Below are 14,407 nucleotides of genomic sequence, written 5' to 3' on the forward strand. Positions count from 1 at the left end.
CAGAAAAATGGGAATGCGAAACAACCTACAAGAATGTGATAACTACCTACATTTAGAGTTCAAGTACTCGCGCCTAATATATAGAACCAATACCTAACAATCTACTAATTGTAGAGAATTAAGTGCTGTACCAACGTTGTCAACAAATTCAAACAAAAAATTCTGAACCCTTCCGCGTTCGAGAAAATGGGAATAAGCGAAGCTTGTTGAAGACGACGCTATCGTAAGCGCTCCGCTTCGTTTGCCCTAAACTCCGGGTCGGCGGCTCTTTGCTGACGCTTAGCCTCAACACCGCACTCGCGCAACTCGGGGTCCGCGGCTCTTCGATGACGTTTCGCTTGGTCTTCGCAGGACCTCACGTAAGAAACGGCACGTCGACGACGAGCCCTTTCTCTAGCGAGTTCATGGTGACGTTGCTGAAACGCAGCCTGCTCCTCAGCGGTACACACCATGCGTGGCCACCCTATCCAGGCGCCGAAACTGATCTCAGGCGGGGGAAGCCCGGCGGAGCGCGCGCCAACCCCCTTTCCTTTCCCTCTCGGTGACACACCAAACGACCCTGATTGGTCCCGCGCGTCTCGTGATCCGACGCCAGCGCAGCTTTCCCCGCACCTTCTCTCTTTTTCTCTTTCCTTTCTTTCTTTCTTTCCTTCATTTTTGTCTTCCTTTCTTGTCCCTGGCTCATACCCGTACATCCATGGCTCAAACCCGCATTGGATATGCGGGTTTGCGGCACAGGTAATTTTATTATGGTTAATCATGCCGTAGCTGACGAGCATGCGATGTTAATGATGTAATGACCTAACAGTCATGTTAGCCATACATTCGTACCCTTCCATGCCAATATTGGAACATACTATGTGAAATAGACGCGAGTTTTCGCCAGGTAGGGTTTTAGCGTTACACCACCGCCGCCAACGCTTGTCAGGCAATACAATCTTCGCTCGAAAAACTAGAATAAGACAGTGCTAATATTTCCAACTCCTTCGTCGGAGCCGTTGCGTTGAGCAGGCGTCGCTCACTCCAACGTCGCATAGCTTGGTTCGACTTGGTGGCGGTAAATCTGGCACCACTGGTTTCAACGTACGCGATTGTCCTGGTCCGCCGATTGCGACGTCAGGCCGATGCAGCTGCACCCTTCGGGATCTCCCCGCTATACTTGCGGAGCCTAGCCGCAGCAGCTCCGGCTCGTTTTAGTCGTGAAGGTGCCGTGATATCATTGCTGCGGTTCTCAGTTGCGCTCGCTGAGCCCACAAATAATATACGTGATATTTGGGGCAGAGCCGCCACAGGGGTGCTGTGGACTGTCTCATTGAACTATCAGGCTGGTGCCCACTTCAGGTCGCCTTCCTTTCCCCTGTGCAAAATCGTAGGTGGGGCAGATATCATCCGCTCCCACCCCTTTTCTTTGCTCCATTTTATGCCTTCTTCAACGCGGCCTACGCTGAATGGCGTGACCAACTCCGGTGACATTTTTCTTAATTGGTTATTTAATGCCGCATGCATTAACTATTTTTCTTTTCATTTTCCTTCTCGTGTTGTCTTTTTGTTATCTTCTATTGTTTGTTTATGGAGTCATGACAACGCGTCACGAAATAGAACGGTACATTGTTCTATGCCTCATGTTGATGGCAAAGTCTACAATCTCCATTCGGCGCACATACACCCTTTTTTCATGTTGCCCTGTTTTTATTGGCAAGATGAAAATATGCAGCATAAAGAATGTTTTCCTTGCTGGCGATATACACGCTACATGGACTTGGCAAAGGAAGATTATGACCAAAGATAGAAAATATGGCTCTCGGTACATTGGTTCAGAGGAAATGTCATGCATAAAACTACATTTCCTGACGTTCCATCAGCACTAAACAAATATTCTAGACTGATTCTCGTTCTTAAAAAATTAAATAGTTTCGACCATTTCCTTTTGGAAGCCCACACACTGCAATATTTGAGCAACGATTCTCGGTACAAAAAGAAAAGGAAGGCCTAAAGCAAGACATCTTTGAATAATACTACATAATGGATGACAACGGTTCTTAAAGTAAAATAACTGCATGATCAATTGTCGTAAAAAAAAGACCGTAACATCTTCGAAACCTTCGATTCCATTCCTGAGTGGCTTTCACAACAGCATTCTTGCGTTTGTATGCCAATTTTTCTTACGTTTTCTTAAACTGTGTGACATGTGAGCATTTTATTTCCCCGCAGGGGCGTCTGCGTAAGCAGGCGTTTGGTGTGTTGCGACACCACGGACCCGAGCACATGGGGGTTGGACCCTCCCACGTTTAACCGTGCGTGGCTTAGCCGTGTCCGGGGAAAAGGGGATCCTGGGGGTTGAGCGGAAGCCGGGTGTTTGGACCTTTAAGGCCCCTCGGCGGAGGCAACACACCCCTTTGGCCTCTGCTTCACGTAGACGGCACCCTTGGACTGACCCGCCCGGGGGAAACCGGTAGTCGTCTTTTCCTATCTCTCTCTACCATCATCTTCGTCTTTCCCTTCCACTTTTAATCTGTCCTGTCCTCTCATCTTTTCCATTCACTTCGACTTTTCCTGGCGGCAAGGGTTAACCTGGTGTGGCTGTCCTACCTTGGGTATACCATATTGGGTTATAGCAACGGCATACTGCTGGCGCTGTGCAGACTTGTCTCTATGTTCTGCCACGTCCCCTTGTTGGGCTCCGCGGTGGGTGGCAGACGCTGTTGCCGAACAAGTAGTTTCTTTCCATGGGATCCCCGAACCCTTTCTCAACTGATCGTGCCTCGAAAAGGGTACGCACCGATGCAACATCACTATTCTTGCCCAAAAACAACGAACGTTTCCCGAAATTCTACGTCCTCCACTGCGAACAATCACCTACAAAAGCTAGAGCAATTTCCCCATTTCTTGTGGCCAAGTGCCTAAAAGAGACCATTGGAGCTGGGTATAAGGCAACAAAGATGGCAACCCGAGATTTGCTACTCGAACTAAAAGACAAGGAACAATACAACAAACTCGCACACCTCGTAGCCTTTGGTAACATCCCTGTTTCTGTAAGCGCACATCGAGCAATGAACACAGTAAAAGGTGTAGCATCAGACGAAGACCTAATGACATTGAATGAAGAAGAACTCCTGGATGGATGGAATGACCAAGGGGTAATCCATGTGCAGCGCATCAAAATCAGACGGAATGACAACGAAATCCCAACAAAGCATTTAATACTCACTTTCAGTTCAACTACTTTACCCGAGACTCTGGAAACCGGCTACGTAAAACTTCATGTTCGACCATAGATTCTGAACCCGCGACGTTGCTTCAAATGTCAAAGATTTGGTCACGCATCCCAGAGCTGCCGAGGGCAGCTTATGTGCGCAAAGTGCGGCACAACTGGTCACTCTTCTGACGATTGCAATAATGACGAGGTACATTGTGCGAACTGCGACGGCAGTCACCCGGCATACTCCAGAGCTTGTCCAGCCTGGAAGAAAGAAAAAGAAATAGTTACTGTAAAAGTGAAGGAGAATATCACATTCCGCGAAGCACGTCAACGTATCTCCTCGTTGTTCTTGCTTAAAACATCTTTCGCCGAAGTGGTGCAACGGGGGGCGGCACCACAACGGCCTCTGGCGGTAGCCCGGACCACGTCTAGCGTGCCGAGGTTTACGCCACCCGCCCTTAAGGTGGGAGCAGCCAACGCTGCCCTGCCATCTCTCACAGTGTCCACACCAGTGGCCTCTACAAGCTCCAGCAGCAGCCAGGGCACCGCAGAGGCCACAGGGGTCCTGTCGACCTCCGGCCCGGTGGGGGCGAAGGCTTCATCGCTCGAGATGAAGTCTACGCGACGCACACATCGCTCTCTGGAGCGGGTGTCCAGTGCCTCGCAAGAGGCTATGGACACTAGTCCAAGCGAAACGGCGCTAGTAGCGTCGAAGGAGCGGCGAGGTTCTCTTGACCGCTCCAAAAAAGACAAAACACCAATTACAGGGCCTAGCAAAGGCTCTGTAAAGTAAGTCACCCTTCTCCCTTTTGAGACACACAGCACCTTTTATTTTCCTCCAACATGAACACAATAATGCAGTGGAATGTTAGGGGACTAATCCACAACCTCGACGACATCCAAGAACTTATCGATAAATTTAATCCAAAAGTGCTGTGTGTTCAAGAAACACACCTAAACTCCAGAAACACCAACTTCCTACGTCAGAATATTGTTTTCTGAAGAGACCGCGAGGATTCTGCCGCATCATCTGGTGGTGTGGCCATCATACTCGACAGAAGTGTCGCCTGTCAGCAACTTCCACTCAATACGGCACTTGAGGCGGTAGCCATTCGTGCTGTACTTCTGGGTAAGCTCATAACCGTTTGCTCACTCTACATACCCCCACATTATCCTTCACACAAGCATGAATTTCAGTCATTTATAGATGAATTACCAGAACCTTACCTCGTTCTTGGCGATTTCAATGCACACAGCAGCTTGTGGGGCGACACGCGTATCGATGCACGAGGACGCCTAATCGAACAATTTCTTTTGTCCTCTGGTGCGTGTCTCCTGAATAAGAAGGAACCCACCTACTACAATCTTGCAAACAAAACGTTTTCTTCCATTGATCTCAGTGTAGCTTCCCCGTCTATATTTGCTGAGCTTAAATGGGAAGTTATAAAAAATCCTTACGGGAGTGACCACTTCCCGATACTGCTGAGATCACCACTACAAAACGAACCACCACAGGCACCTCGCTGGAAGTTGGATATGGCAGATTGGGAGAAATTCCAAAGTCTTACAAGTAGTATCTCGTGGTCTGACATATCTTCGCTGGGAATTGATGCTGCTGTCGGGTATCTTACATCTCTTATTATTGATGCCGCCTCTGAATGTATACCTAAAATAAGTGGTGCGACCTGCAAACGCGGTGTCCCATGGTGGAACGACGAATGTCGGAACGCACGTAGGAAACAGTACAAAGCGTGGGGCTTGCTACGGGACTCCCCAACTGCGGAGAATCTTGTCAATTTTAAGAAGATAAAATCGCAGGGCAGAAGAACGCGTCGACAGGCCAGGAGAGAGAGTTGGGAGAAGTTTTTATCAGGCATCAACTCGTATACAGATGAGGGCAGAGTCTGGAAGAAAGTTAATAAGATAAAAGGGCTACAAACTTATTCACTCCCGTTGGTAAACACACAAGGCGACAGTCTGGAAGAACAAGCCAACTGCCTGGGAGCACATTTTGAACATGTTTCCAGCTCATCCCATTATTCGCCAACATTTAAAAGACACAAGGCTACCATAGAAAAACAGAAAATAGAAAGAAAATGCACCGGAGACGAGGCATACAACCGGCCATTTTGCATCGCTGAGCTGTATGCGTCCCTTAGTTGTTGCAACAAGTCTGCCCCAGGCTCTGACCGCATAGTTTATCAAATGCTAAAACACCTTCCCCAAGAAACAAAGAAAACTCTCCTCTGCCTTTACAATGCTATATGGTCCTCCGGCAAGATCCCCTCTGCCTGGAAAGAGGCCATTGTCATTCCTATACTGAAGCAGGGCAAGGACCCATCGTCTGCTTCAAGTTACCGGCCTATAGCACTAACAAGCTGTCTCTGCAAACTGTTCGAAAAAATGATAAACCGCAGACTAATACACTTCCTCGAATCAAACAAATTGCTTGACCCGTACCAATGCGGGTTTCGAGAGGGTCGATCCACCGCCGACCATCTAATACGTATTGAGACGCAAATTCGTAAGCTTTTGTCCACAAACAGTTCTTTTTGTCTGTATTCCTTGATATGGAAAAAGCCTACGATACCACGTGGCGGTTTAGAATACTTAGAGACCTCTCACACGTTGGTATACGTGGTAACATGTTAAATGTCATAGAAAGTTATTTATCTAATCGCACATTCCGTGTTCGTGTGGGAAATGCTGTATCAAGACCATTTGTGCAGGAAACTGGAGTGCCACAGGGCGGGGTGCTGAGTTGCACTCTCTTCATCGTAAAAATGACTTCTTTGCGTCTGTACATCCCAAGAAACATGTTTCACTCTGCATACGTCGATGATGTACAGATAGGTTTCGCCTCGTGCAATCTTGCAGTCTGTGAGCGGCAGATTCAGCTTGGTCTGAACAAGGTGTCTAAGTGGGCAGACGATAATGGATTTAGCCTTAACCCACAAAAAACCACCTGCGTGCTGTTCTCCAGGAAGAGGGTCTGCACCCCGATCCTGACATTGAGTTGCAGGGACAACGTGTGGCCGTAAAAACAGAACATAAATTTTTAGGTGTGATTCTAGATACGAAACTTACATTTGTGGCATGCATACAGTATATAAGAAACAAGTGCATGAAAACAATGAATATTCTAGAAGTGTTGTCACGCACCGTTTGGGGTAGTGACACAAAGTGCCTTTTAAATCTGTATAAGAGCCTCATACGCACACGACTAGATTACGGCGCCATAGTGTACCATTCCGCGACGCCAAGCGCCCTAAGGATGCTGGATCCTGTACACCATCTAGGCATCCGCCTAGCCACTGGTGCCTTCAGGACAAGTCCTGTGTCAAGCTTGTACGTAGAAGCGGACGTGTGGTCGCTTGACATGCAACGTTCATACTTAAGCCTTACCTATTTCCTGAAAGTAAATTCGAACTCGGAACATCCGTCCTTCTCAATCATAAATGATATGACCAGTGCCACACTGTTTAATAACCGGCCGACAGTAAGAGAACCCTTTTCGCTACGTATAAGAAAAATTAGTGCAAAAATGGATATCCCACTACTTGAAAATAATTTGATGGCCCCAGCAAATTCAGTGCCACCGTGGCAGTGGCAACTCATAGAGTGTGATACTTCGTTTGTAGAGGTCACAAAAAACGCTCCAGAGGCACATATCCAGATGCATTTTCTAGAAATCCAGTTCAAGTACTCGTCCTGCACTCAGTTTTACACTGACGCTTCCAAGTCACATGCAGGGGTTTCTTATGCAGTAGTCGGCCCATCGTTCTCCGAGTCCGATGTACTGCACCCGGAAACAAGCATTTTTACGGCTGAAGCCTATGCACTTTTATCAGCCGTGAAGAATATAGGCAAGTCCAAACTCAAACGATCAATAATATTTACAGACTGCCTAAGCATTGTAAAAGCTATCATGACTCTACACAGACACAAAAACCCCGTACTCATTGAACTGTATTCTGCTCTGTGCAAAGCATATATGGCTAACCAGCATATTATTTTGTGCTGGGTGCCTGGCCATAGAGGCATCGAGGGCAATGTTCTGGCTGATCAAATGGCCTCATCACCTACATCGCGAGCCGTTAACCCTACAGCTTCTATCCCTGCCGGAGACCTCAAGCCCTACTTAAGAAATAATCTTCGAAGCCACTGGCAGCGCTTGTGGGATGCCGAAACGAACAATAAGCTCCATTTAGTTAAGCCACAGATAGGTCCCTGGCATCCCGTTACGAAAATACGAAGAACTAATGTCCTATTCTCTCGTTTGAGAATAGGACATACATACGGCACCCACAATTTTCTTTTAACAGGAAATGACCCACCAACCTGTGGTAGATGTGGAAAGAGGCTTACCGTGCTCCACGCCCTCGTGGAGTGCAGGGAAGCCGAAACAGAGAGAGAAAGGCACTTTCCTCTAGCGTACCGGTACTGTCTCCCTCTCCATCCCGCTATGTTTCTGGGTGACAAACCCCTCTTTAACACCAAAGCTGTCCTGGGTTTTCTTAGCGATGTTACATTGCATGTTATTTGCCCAATAGTTTCATAGCGCATCCTCTCTCCAGAGGATGCCGCTGCGATAGTAGTTTTGTATAGCACGCGTCTCCAGGCCCTTGCATTTCAAAGGGCCTGTCAAGGCAGTAGTGCTTTTTGAAAGACTTATCAGTGATAAATTCTCATTTATCATCATTATCTTGCAATTTGTTTATTCGTTTCATAGTGCACCTCATTAGCCATTGCCATAATTTTATTACATATATATTTTACGGATTTTACAGCGATTGTTTTTAGGCCCTTTTACTGCCACGACACATCTACCTTTCGCAATTCATTGCTCCACTGTGAACTTATTAACACAGGCCTGGCGCTCTTTGGCCATACCTGGCCCTTGCGCCATTAAACAACATACATCATCATCATCATCAGCGTTTTATTTTGCCTATATGCCTACATTTTATGCTAGTAATGTTGACTTCGCATTAAAAATATTTCAATGAAATAAGCAAAAAAATGTGGCCAGCTTGCACTAGTGGTGCAAGTTGCAGTAAACAGCGGAGCTGGTGATCGACCCGGCTTCTTCTAGGTTTTGCTACAATTGGCTAAGTTTTTCTACGACATGCTAAGCGCTGCTAGGCACGGTATTGCGAATCGGCTCAACACCGACGTGCAGATTCTCGCTTGGCCGCACGACGCGCTTCAAGATGAGCGGCTCGTTCTTCGGGTGTCCGGATCTTTATTCGTCGTCCCATGCCAAGGCTACATGTACTTGTCACAGAGTCAACGAGAGTTCTGGCGCCGTCGCGGTGATTCCACGGTTTATCTCCCTGGAGACGTCACGGCCAAGCTGGGCCTCCACACTTGCCGAGACGTGGCTGGTCTAAACCTGCCGACCCACCGCCAGAGGCGCCGGCTGCCGTCACGGACACTGCGCGCGTTCCGCGCGAACGCGGGGAAACGCGGACGGCGTCGGCAGCAGCTCTACGCGTTGCGTCGTCGGTGCTGCTACAATTTCTTTCTCTCTCGCTCGCCCTCATTTTCTCTTTCTCTCTCCGGAGCATTGCGCGCGCCGCGCGCATGCCCTCCTTTCCTCTCCTTAACGTCCCATGTAAAGGCAACATGTGCACGGCACGGAGAGGAAGCGAAGCACACGCTGCTCCGCAAGCTGGTTGCTAAGCAACGTACAGTGACGTCATCGCCAGAAGCAGTTTTTGTTAGCAGTACGTGGCGAAGAAATTTACAGAAGAATAAAATTGGGTTGGAGTGCATAAGGCAGGCATTGCCAAATCCTTACTGGGAGCTTACCACTGTCGTTGAAACATAAAGTGTGCAATCATTGCATTCTACCGGTGCTAACATATAGGGCAGAAACATGGAGGTTAACAAAGAAGCTCGAGAACAAGTTAAGGACCGCACAAAGAGCGATGGAACAAGAAATCTTAGGACTAACGTTAAGAGAAAGGAAGAGAACAAACGGGGATAGCCGATATTCTAGCTGACATTAAGCGGAAGAAATGGAGCTGGGCAGGCCATTTAATGCGTAGGATGGATAACCGGTGGACCATTACGGTTACAGAATGGATACCAAAAGAAGGGAAGTGCAGTCGAGGTCGGCAGAAAACCAGATGGGGTGATGAAGTTAGGAAATTTGCAGGCGCAAGTTGGAATGCGCCAGCGGGTAATTGGAGATCACAGGGAGAGGCCTTCGTCCTGTAGTGGACATAAAATATAGGCTGTTGATGATGATGACGTGGCGCAACCAAGAGCTTAAACAGTTCCGCTGGTAAAATTCAGAGCCCTTCCACTACTCTGAAGAAGGAAGCCAGCGAAGCTGCGACTATGGTGTGTCTGCTGCAGTAAAAACGACATCACCGTATTGTTTTCGCCTCGCGCGATGGCCAAGTAGTGCGTTTGCTGCGCCAAGTGCGCCCACGACGCCGACGAGATCTTTCCCGCTCCTGCTCTTGGCGGCTCATACCCACATATCCAACGCGGGTAGAGTCACACGTGATTTCTTTTGCCTTCCTTCTTTCTTTCTGCTACCTTTATTTCTTTCTTTCCTTCCTTCCTTCCTTGCATCCCTCTTTATTTATATATACATTTATTTATTTATTTATATATGCTTCCTGGCTCAAACCCGCATATTCCTGGTTCATACCCACATATCCAATGCAGCTATGCACCACACGTGATTTTATTATCGTTAATCGTGACGTAATTGACGAGCATATGATGTCATTGACGCCATGACGTATCAATCACGTTAGTCATACATCAGTACCATTCCATGCCAGTTTTGGTAGTTACGAAGTGAACGAGACGCCACTAAATGAGACGGTACAAAATTATTGCCTACTTTTGGTGTACACGGACGTGATCTCCTGTAACTTAGCCCTTAACAGCTTCGCTGTAAAAAGATAGACTGATCCAAAGCACATGTTGGGATATAGGTGACGTGAAGTTGTTATGAAGCGGGTGATGAAATATTATAAATTTTTCATTTCCATGCCTGCGCATTTGGCGTAAAGGAAACTAGCGCAGATTTGCTCTCACATACTCGTGGTAGGTAATGCGATAAATCTCATATAAATTGTACTTCTCCATTCGTTATTGTACATTGTAAGTGTACCAGACTCTCCTTGCTCAGTTCCCTGTTTTGTGTATGGGCCATAGTATGGAAATCGTTAGCAACGCACGGCTGCCATCTTACACGGCTAGTAGCTACCACTACTGAGTCAATCTCCAGTTGTGGACATGTGCAATTGTACTTAACGCTTATTGGTTAACCCTTGTTTGTGGGCATTTGCCATTGTATGGGGATCATAGTGCCACCTGTAGGTAGTGGGTCGAGGGCAAGAGTGGGTCGAGCCCAAGAGAAGAAAGACCGCGCGCTCCTTCTCTGCTCGAGCCAGCCCCGACGGTCGCGTCTTCCAAGAGCCAGCTGCTCTACGTTTGTTTAGCCTTCAGGACTACTTCTCGAGGCTCATGACAAACTGGTGGAGGTGCTGGGTAAGCGTCTTCACGGATGTTGCAGACCCCTCCAAGGATCCGCGCTACGAATCCAGTGCCTGTCGACACTCCCGTGCATCGGGCCAGCCGCAGGATCAGGGGACTGTCTCCAGAAGTCGTCAACGCTACAGTTCCCACCACATCAACCGGTATGACCAGCGCTTCTCTTCAAACCGCCCCAACCGGTACGGGAAGCACGATGTCGAACCGTTACACACTTGAGAGCCCACGGATCCCGAAGACGTTTCATTGCACAGTGTTCAAAGACGTCGATGACTGGATGGTCGAATACAAGCGCGTGGCCTCCGTGCACGAATGGAACGACACGGAGAAACTCCGACACGTCTACTTCTACCTGGAGGATAGCGCGCGTACGTGGTTTCAGAACCGCGAGGGGCAACTGACGTCGTGGCGCGAGTTTTGTCGTCAGCGTTTGGAGACATACACCAGTCCTGATCGCCACGAACGAGCGGAACGTGCGATTCAGGCCCGCGTCTACTTGCCAAACGAAACTGTGACTTCTTACGTCGAAGACATGACGCGCCTCTTCCGACGGGCGGATCCAAGAATGACGGAGGAGAAGAAGTTACGTCATCTGATGCGCGGGGTCAAGGAGCAGCTCTTCGCTGGCCTCGTACGGAGCCCTCCGACGACGGTCGCGGACTTCTTGTCCGAGGCTGTGACTATGGAAAAGATGCTTCTGCATCGCTCGAACATGTATGAGCGGCATGCGAACAGCATGTCTGCTGCTGACATTTTCACGGCCATAGGAAGCAACGGTGACTGTCTGCGAGAACTCATCCGCTCTGTCGTGCGTGAAGAGTTGCAAAAGGCCGCCGTAACACCGCACCCTACGGTAAACTCCATAGCTAGCATTATCAAGGACGAAGTGCACCAGGCGCTCCGTGACACCTTGCCTCCTGCTAACGCTGCGGCAGTACCTGTTGAATATCCACGTGCGACCTACGCGGAAGCCCTGAAGCGCCCTTCTGCCTCTCCGCCGCTGTTCGTTCGTGCTCCTCCTACGGTGTCAATTGAGTCGGCGCAGCCGATGTCGTACTACGACGCTCGGTATACACCGCCGCCGGTTGTTCATGCCGCTCCATTTGCCCACCATTCGGAGTAAGCGGTTCGCTACGTCGACGACAGACGCCCGCCCCCTCGGAAGTCGGATGTTTGGCGCACACCCGATCATCGGCCTCTGTGCTTCCACTGCGGTGAAGCTGACCACCTGTACCGCCAGTGCCCATACCGGCGCCTTGGTATTCGCGGCTTTTCCGTATACTCGCCGCCACCCCGATACGGCCAGCGACCCCGGGACATTGAGGACTACCTACCTCTCTCAGCAGCGCTTGCCACCGCCTGCCGCGCGGCAGTCGCGATCGCCGTCTCCCAGACGATTTTCACCTCCGCCCCAGCGCTATTCTCCCGAGCGGTCGACCAGTCCCCGCCGGGAAAACTAACTGAGGCGATCTTTGGGGGCGAGGTCGCTGACGGTCGAAGCGCTGAAGACCTCCGACGGACGCAGTTACGGAAAGATACCGACCCGACACCACCTGCAACTGAACGAGACGACCGGCTTTCGCTCGATATACCAGTTACTGTTGACGGTTATGCCGTGAGTGCTTTAGTGGACACCGGCGCAGACTACACGATACTAAGCAGGAAAATAGCAACGCAGCTGAAGAAAGTGATCACGCCCTGGCATAACTCACAGATTCGGACGGCTGGCGGCCACGTCGTTACTCCGCTGGGCGCCTGCACGACTAGAGTTGAGATTCAAGGATCTACATTCGTTGCGAGCTGCCTTGTCTTACGCGAATGCTCCCGCGACGTTATTCTTGGGGTTGACTTCCTGCAGGAGTACGGCGCGATTATCGATCTGCAAGCGTCGTATCACTTTCTCTGCCGCACGAGTAATCGACGTGCAAGACGGCCAACGACGCGACGACGTACTTCGTGTTTCGGCAGACAGTGTAACGCTTCCTCCACGAGCCAGTGTCCTCGTCGACGTTACATGCTGTGGCTTACGCGATGGCGAAGCGGTGGCCGAAAGTAACTTCGAACACCTACTGAAGCAAGGTGTTTGTGTGCCTCAAAGTGTTATACAGATTCGTGCTGGTCATTCGCAATTGCTTGTTACCAACTTTAGCTACGAGCACCGACACCTGTTCCGCGGCACTTCGTTAGCGTTTGCTGACGCAGTAGCAAACGTTAACAACTGCTTCACGTCAGAAGTAGTGGGGACAGCAGACACGTCTCTGGGCCATCTCGACATCAATTCTGAACTGTCCACCGATAGCCAGACAGCACTGCGCAAGCTCTTGCTTGAATTCAGGACCTGCTTCGCACATTCTTCCAAGGTACGCCAGACTTCCATCACTAAACACTGGATCATCACGTACGAAGACGCACGCCCGATGCACCAGCAGCCTTACCGCGTGTCGGCAAAAGAACGCGAAGCCATACGTACGCAAATCCGGGAGATGCTTGACGATGGCGTCATCGAACCTTCTAACAGCCCGTGGTCGTCTCCGGTCGTTCTTGTCAAAAAGAAAGACGGAAGGCTACGCTTCTGTGTCGACTACCGCAAGCTCAACAACGTGACTAAAAAGGACGTGTACCCGCTGCCGCGTATCGACGACTCGTTAGATAGACTACGGCGTGCCCACTATTTTTCTTCTCTCGATTTAAAAAGCCGGTACTGGCAAATCGAGGTAGACGAACGCGACCGCGAGAAAACAGCCTTTGTGACTCCAGATGGGCTCTATGAATTTCGAGTGCTTCCTTTTGGCTTGTGTTCAGCCCCGGCAACTTTCCAGCGAATGATGGACACTGTCCTTACTGGACTGAAGTGGCAGGCCTGTCTTGTGTACCTGGATGATGTGGTCATCTTCTCTGAAACGTTCGAGCAGCATCTTCACCGCCTACAGAGTGTGCTAGAAGCCATCCGATCGGCAGACCTCACACTTAAGCCCGAAAAGTGTCACTTTGGTTACGAAGAGCTCAAGTTCCTCGGGCATGTAGTAAGCGCCAAAGGGGTCCGACCCGATCCCGACAAGCTTGCCGCTGTGGCCGCGTTTCCAGATCCTGCCGATAAGAAGGCCGTCCGGCGCTTCCTGGGTTTGTGCGCCTACTATCGCCGGTTTATTAAAGGCTTTTCGAACATAGCGGAACCCCTGACACGCCTTACGAGGGACGATAGGCCATTTGTGTGGCATAATGAGCAACAGGCGGCTTTTGCTGAATTACGACAGCGCCTGCAGTCAGCACCCGTTCTTGCACATTTTGACGATGATGCTGATACTGAGCTGCATACCGACGCCAGCAGCATTGGCCTTGGAGTGGAAAGAGTTATAGCGTATGCCAGCCGCTCCCTGTCCCGTGCCGAGGCGAATTATTCGACTACGGAGAAAGAGTGCCTCGCGGTCGTGTGGGCGATCATCAAGTTTCGCCCCTATGTCTATGGTCGTCCCTTCAAAGTAGTGACGGACCACCGTGCCCTCTGTTGGTTGGCAAGCATGCGCGACCCTTCAGGACGACTGGCACGGTGGAGCTTGCGGCTACGGGAATTTGACATCACCATCGTTTATAAGTCTGGCCGTAAGCATGAAGACGCTGACACGCTGTCGCGCGCACGCATTGATCCTGCCAGTCAGGAAACAGAGGATGATGACGGCTTCCTGGGCG

This window comes from Dermacentor silvarum, chromosome 7 (assembly GCF_013339745.2).
Source record: "Dermacentor silvarum isolate Dsil-2018 chromosome 7, BIME_Dsil_1.4, whole genome shotgun sequence".
Lineage (NCBI taxonomy): Eukaryota > Metazoa > Arthropoda > Arachnida > Ixodida > Ixodidae > Dermacentor > Dermacentor silvarum.